The sequence below is a fragment of the Aquarana catesbeiana genome, linkage group LG13 (genome assembly GCF_042186555.1).
Source record: "Aquarana catesbeiana isolate 2022-GZ linkage group LG13, ASM4218655v1, whole genome shotgun sequence".
Lineage (NCBI taxonomy): Eukaryota > Metazoa > Chordata > Amphibia > Anura > Ranidae > Aquarana > Aquarana catesbeiana.
Window position 1 is genome coordinate 62621902 of NC_133336.1, and position 6000 is coordinate 62627901.

The 6000-nt window shown below is 46.4% G+C and overlaps 2 long non-coding RNA genes across 2 annotated transcripts in view; one reads left to right on the forward strand and one right to left on the reverse strand.

Moving 5' to 3' along the window:
* The window catches only part of LOC141117521 (uncharacterized), a 40181-nt gene extending 39277 nt beyond the window's left edge, over window positions 1-904 (reverse strand). The window contains exon 1 of the long non-coding RNA XR_012237170.1: window positions 707-904. This is a non-coding gene — a long non-coding RNA (uncharacterized lncRNA). The remainder of the gene's footprint in view (window positions 1-706) is intronic.
* LOC141116869 (uncharacterized) overlaps window positions 1-6000 on the forward strand; it is a 151885-nt gene that overhangs the window by 42122 nt on the left and 103763 nt on the right. The window lies entirely within an intron of this gene.

Sequence of the window (6000 nt, forward strand, 5' to 3'; positions counted from 1 at the left end):
ATCAGGAGAGAAAGATACTGGGATCAGGAGGGCAAGATACTGGGATCAGGGGGGTAAGATACTGGGATCGGGAGGGCAAAATACTGGGATCAGGGGGGTAAGATACTGGGGACAGGAGGGCAAGATACTGGGATCGGGAGGGCAAAATACTGGGATCAGTGGGGCACAGTACAGGTTCTGGGGGCGCTGCCCGGGAGTCGGGATACAGACATCCCTGGGAAAGCTTAGTATAAAGTGTAAATATCCCAGCAAATCCAGGACAGTCGGCAAGTATGGGGTAATGCAAAATTATCATGTCTAAACGAGTGTTCAGGATCACCATACACGATACAATCTGATTGTACAATATTTGACCATGAAGTCCGATTAAACACATTACAATCTGATTGTGCAATCAACTTCAGACTTCTGAAAACTATAGGAGGACACATCTAATCTATCCAACACCGTCTGCCTCCAATTGGACAGGCTCTTACCCTGCAGAGATGTGAAGGAGGTTGTACAGATCGGACGGTGTATGGTCAGCCTTGCAGGAAGGTGTGTTGTATGGGAGATGTGATGGAGATTGTACAGATCGGACGGTGTATGGTCAGCCTTGCAGGAAGGTGTGTTGTATGGGAGATGTGATGGAGATTGTACAGATCGGATGGTGTATGGTCAGCCTTGCAGGAAGGTGTGTTGTATGGGAGATGTGATGATGGAGTACCTGTGATGTGATCCCCCTGCAGTCACCTCTCATCGCTCATCCCCGGTAGGCAGTCAGCGCTCACACGTGTCCCCGGACTTCTCCCAGCCCGGCACCAGCCGCGCGCCGCTCTACTCCTCGCTGACAGCCGATTGGTCCTGAAGGCGGAGCCGCGGCTACCCAGTTGCTAAGCTGCGTTGTTAGGGAGCGTTGCCGGGCGACGGTGACGCTCACAGCATCCCAAGAGCATCTTCAGAGGGAGGACCGGCCGGTGTGCAGAGGATGATGGAAGAAGCATCATGTGAGCGGGGGAGGTGATCTCCCCCGCAGGATGGAAGTCACTCTTATATCTCCTGATATTCCCGGAGGAGCTGATCGGTGATGGCTCCAGGTACACAACACTGTCCTTTATGGATGAACATTCTACAATCATTTACTTGTTTCTAGAAAAAAAAAACTGATTTGCTTCCTTTGGGCTTTTTTCCCCCCCAAATGCATTCCAACTGCATAGACAGCCCAAAATCAAGGTAATCCTATGGGCATAGTTCACATCATCGCAGTGCAGTTCAGTGCAGTTAAAAAAAATAGACCACGCTGCGGTTTACTGCACCACAAACGCAGGGAACGCGCTACAAACACGCTTCAAAATGCAACGCACCCCTTCAAGCCAAGAAAGTCAGCCCCAAAAACGTACAGAAAAATTTACTGCTAATGCAAAGCTAAGCGCAGCACAAAATGAATGCAATACGCATTCAAGAGCGTGTCAAGCGCACGACAAGCACGCAGCAAGCGCGCTTCAGACGCACTTCAAACACGCTTCAAATGCATGTAAACGTGCAGTTATGTGCAGTTTCTGGTGTGAATGGTCCCCAAGAGTCCATTCACACCAGAAACTACACATAAGTGCAAGTTTTTGATTGCATGCGTTTGAAGCACGTTTGACACACGCTTGACGCGTGCTTGAATGCGTTTTGCATGAGTTTTGCGCTGAGCTTAGGATTGCATTTGCAGTGCATTTTTCTGTATGTTTTTGGGCATGGCTTTCTTGGCTTAGGGCTCATTCACACCAGAAAATGCACATAACTGTGCGTTTGACTGGATGTTTACATGCATTTGATGTGCACTTGCTGCATGCTTGTCGTTTGCTTGACACGCTTTTGAATGCGTTTTGCATGCGTTTTATGCTGTGTTTAGCTCTGCATTTGCAGTGCATTTTTTCTATATGTTTTTGGGCTTGGCTTTCTTGGCTTAAGGGGGTGTGGTGCATTTAAAGCACGTTTGTGGTGTTTACATGCATTTGAAGCATGTTTGAAGCATGCTCGACGCTCCCTTGATGCACACTTGATGTGCGCTTTGCATGCATTATTTGCTGCGTTTAGCACTGCATTGTCAGTGCATTTTTCTATACATTTTTGTACTCGGCTTTCTTGGCCTAATAGAGCACGGTGTAGTACATTTGAAGCGCGTTTGTAGTGCGTTATCTGCATTTGTGGTGCAGAAAAATGCAGCATGCTCTACTTTTTTTAACTGCGCTGAACTGCACTGCTATGATGTGAACTATGCCCATAGGATTATCATGATGTTGGGCTGTCTTTGCAGTTAGAGTGCAGTTCAAAATGCACCCGACTGCGTTCAGTGTGAAAAAGCCTCATGCAGATAGGGCACTTATCTGTCTCTCCTAGACACTTGTAGATGTGTGTAATGCGTTTAGGCACATCAAGCGTCAGAGAGTTAAAGTGGTAGTAAAGTGCACTTTTCTTTTCTATTCTTTTTTTTTTTATCCCCTGCAAGGTAAAGGCACCATAGGGTGAGTACATGGATTGAAAACTGGCTACAAGGGCGTGTTCAGAGGGTGGTGATAAATGGGGAGTACTCAGAATGGTCAGGGGTGGGTAGTGGGGTCCCCCAGGGTTCTGTGCTGGGACCAATCCTATTTAATTTGTTCATAAACGACCTGGAGGATGGGATAAACAGTTCAATCTCTGTATTTGCAGACGATACTAAGCTAAGCAGGGCAATAACGTCTCCGCAGGATGTGGAAACCTTGCAAGAAGATCTGAACAAATGAATGGGGTGGGCGACTACATGGCAAATGAGGGTTAATGTAGAAAAATGTAAAATAATGCATTTGGGTGGCAAAAATATGAATGCAATCTATACACTGGGGGGAGAATCTCTGGAGGAGAACCAGAGGAGGGCTGGAGTCAGCTGACAGAGTCTGCTGAATGCTGAAGGTGGAGTTCTGTCCTCCTCTCTACTGCCAACTGCTGAAGGTGGGGGCAGAGATGAGCCTCTAATCGGCTGCAAAGAGAAGCACAGAATCTGGTGGTGGAGTTCTGTTCTTGTCACTGCTGCTGACTGCTGAGACATGGTGGGGATGGAGATGAGGGGGGCATCTGCAGGCGCGGTGCGTAGGCCACATGAAATGGCCTGGCAGGCCGAATTTGGCCCGCGGGCATTGTGTATGACACATGTGCTCTAGAGGAATCCCACAGATGTGTCACATTTCAGCATTTCATTTGTTGGCAAAGTCCACCTAAATCTGCTAGTGCATCTAATGCCCTGTACACACGACCGGTTTTGCCGTCGGAATAAACTCTGAAGGTTTTTCTGACTGAGTTCCGATGGAATTCCGCTCAAGGCGGTCACACCAAATTCGACCGTCCAGAACGCGGTGACGTACAACACGTACAACGGGACTAGAAAAAGGAAGTTCAATAGCCAGTAGCCAATAGCTTCCGTCTCGTACTTGCTTCAGAGCATGCGTCATTTTTGGTCCGTCGGAACAGCATACAGACGAGCGGTTTTTCCGATAGTAATTTGTTCAGTCGGAAAAATATAGAACATGTTCTCTATCTAAGTCCGTCTGAATTTTCGACAGAAAAAGTCCGATGGGGTGCACACACGGTCGGAATATACGATGAAAAGCTCCCATCGGACTCTTTCTGTCGGAAATTCCGCTCGTGTGTACGCGGCATTACACCACTCTCTCCACAGGAAGACTATGCTGCTGTGTAAAGGTGTCTCCCTTGCTCCTCCATCCAGAGTGGAGACACCATGTGGCTTCATTCAAACTGACACTGTTGAACCTGTGTTTATATGCATCTAGATCAGTGATGGCGAACCTTGGCACCCCAGATGTTTTGGAACTACATTTCCCATGATGCTCAACTACACTGCAGAGCGCATGAGCATTATGGGAAATGTAGTTCCAAAACATCTGGGGTGCCAAGGTTCGCCATCACTGATCTAGAGGAAATTTCTAAACACATATAAATGTATGTAATGTTCTTTTAGTGGTGCCATTCACACTGTGGGTTTACCCGCGTTTAGGTGCGGGCAGTATAACTGCTTCTAGAAAACTAGAAATCTGTGCATCCGATTAGATACTCTAAACATGGCTAAACCTGTGATTGCACCAGAAATTCACAGAGCTGTGTGCAGTTCCTGGAGTTTGATTTTTCTGTCCTGAATGTGGGCTGTCATCTCTATAACAGTTAATTGCTGGATCTCAGATTTCCTGGATGAGTGAGGTTTTTGTGATTGTCAGAGCTGTTTATTTTCTGTAGACACAAGGCTGTGGGTGATGTCATGTCCCCTGTCATTCCACCACTATATATGTGTCTAGTGTGATGGAGAAACCTGTTTCCTCTGTTGACGTGAATGGTAAAGCTAACATGTAACCACTCGACCTCCGGAAGATTTACCCCCCCTTTATGATTAGGCCATTTTTTGTGTTACGGCACTGCGTTACTTTAACTGACAATTGAACGGTTGTGCGACACTGTACCCAAATAAAATTGATGTCCTTTTTTTCCCCACAAAGAGAGCTTTCTTTTGGTGGTATTTGATCACCTCTGCAGTTTTTATTTTTTGCGCTATAAACAAAAAAAGACTGGCAATTTTGAAAAAAAATCTAATTTCTTCAAAAGTTTAGGCAAATATGTATTCTGCTACATAGTTTTGGTAAAAAAAAAAAATTCCAATAAGTGTACAGTATCTCACAAAAGTGAGTACACCCCTCACATTTTTGTAAATATTTTATTGTATCTTTTCATGTGACAACACTGAAGAAATGACACTTTGCTACAATGTAAAGTAGTGAGTGTACAGCTTGTATAACAGTGTACATTTGCTGTCCCCTCAAAAAAACTTCAACACACAGCCATTAATGTCTAAACCGCTGGCAACAAAAGTGAGTACACCCCTAAGTGAAAATGTCCAAATTGGGCTCAAAGTGTCAATATTTTGTGTGGCCACCATTATTTTCCAGCATTGCCTTAACCCTCTTGGGCATGGAGTTTACTAGAGCTTCACAGGTTTCCACTGGAGTCCTCTTCCACTCCTCCATGACGACATCACAGAGCTGGGGGATGTTAGAGACCTTGTGCTCCTCCACCTTCCGTTTGAGGACGCTCCACAGATGCTCAATAGGGTTTAGGTCTGGAGACATCCTTGGCCAGTACATCACCTTTACCCTCAGCTTCTTTACCAAGGCAGTGGTCGTCTTGGAGGTGTGTTTGGGGTCATTATCATGTTGGAATACTGCCCTGCGGCCCAGTGTCTGAAGGGAGGAGATCATGCTCTGCTTCAGTATGTCACAGTAAATGTTGGCATTCATGGTTCCCTCAATGAACTGTAGCTCCCCAGTGCAGCCCCAGACCATGACACGCCCACCACCATGCTTGACTGTAGGAAAGACACACTTGTCTTTGTACTCCTCACCTGGATGCCGCCACACATGCTTAACACCATCTGAACCAAATAAGTTTATCTTGGTCTCATCAGACCACAGGACATGGTTCCAGTAATCCATGGCTTTAGTCTGCTTGTCTTCAGCAAACTATTTACGGGCTTTCTTGTGCATCTTTTCAGAAGAGGCTTCCTTCTGTAACGACAGCCTTGCAGTCAAATTTGATGCAGTGTGCGGTGTATGGTCTGAGCACTGACAGGCTGACCCCCCACCCCTTTCAACCTCTGCAGCAATCCTGGCAGCACTCATATGTCTATTTCCCAAAGACAACCTCTGGATATGACGCTGAGCACGTGCACTCAACTCCTTTGGTCGACCATGACGAGGCCTGTTTTCAGTGGAACCTCTCCTGTTAAACCGCTGTATGCAGCTCAGTTTCAGGGTCTTGGCAATCTTCTTATAGCCTAGGCCATCTTTATGTAGAGCAATAGTTAATTTTTTCAGATCCTCTGAGAGTTCTTTGCCATGAGGTGCCATGTTGAACTTCCAGTGACTAGTATGAGAGAGTGAGAGCGATAACACCAAATTTAACACACCTGCACCCCCTTCACACCTGAGACCT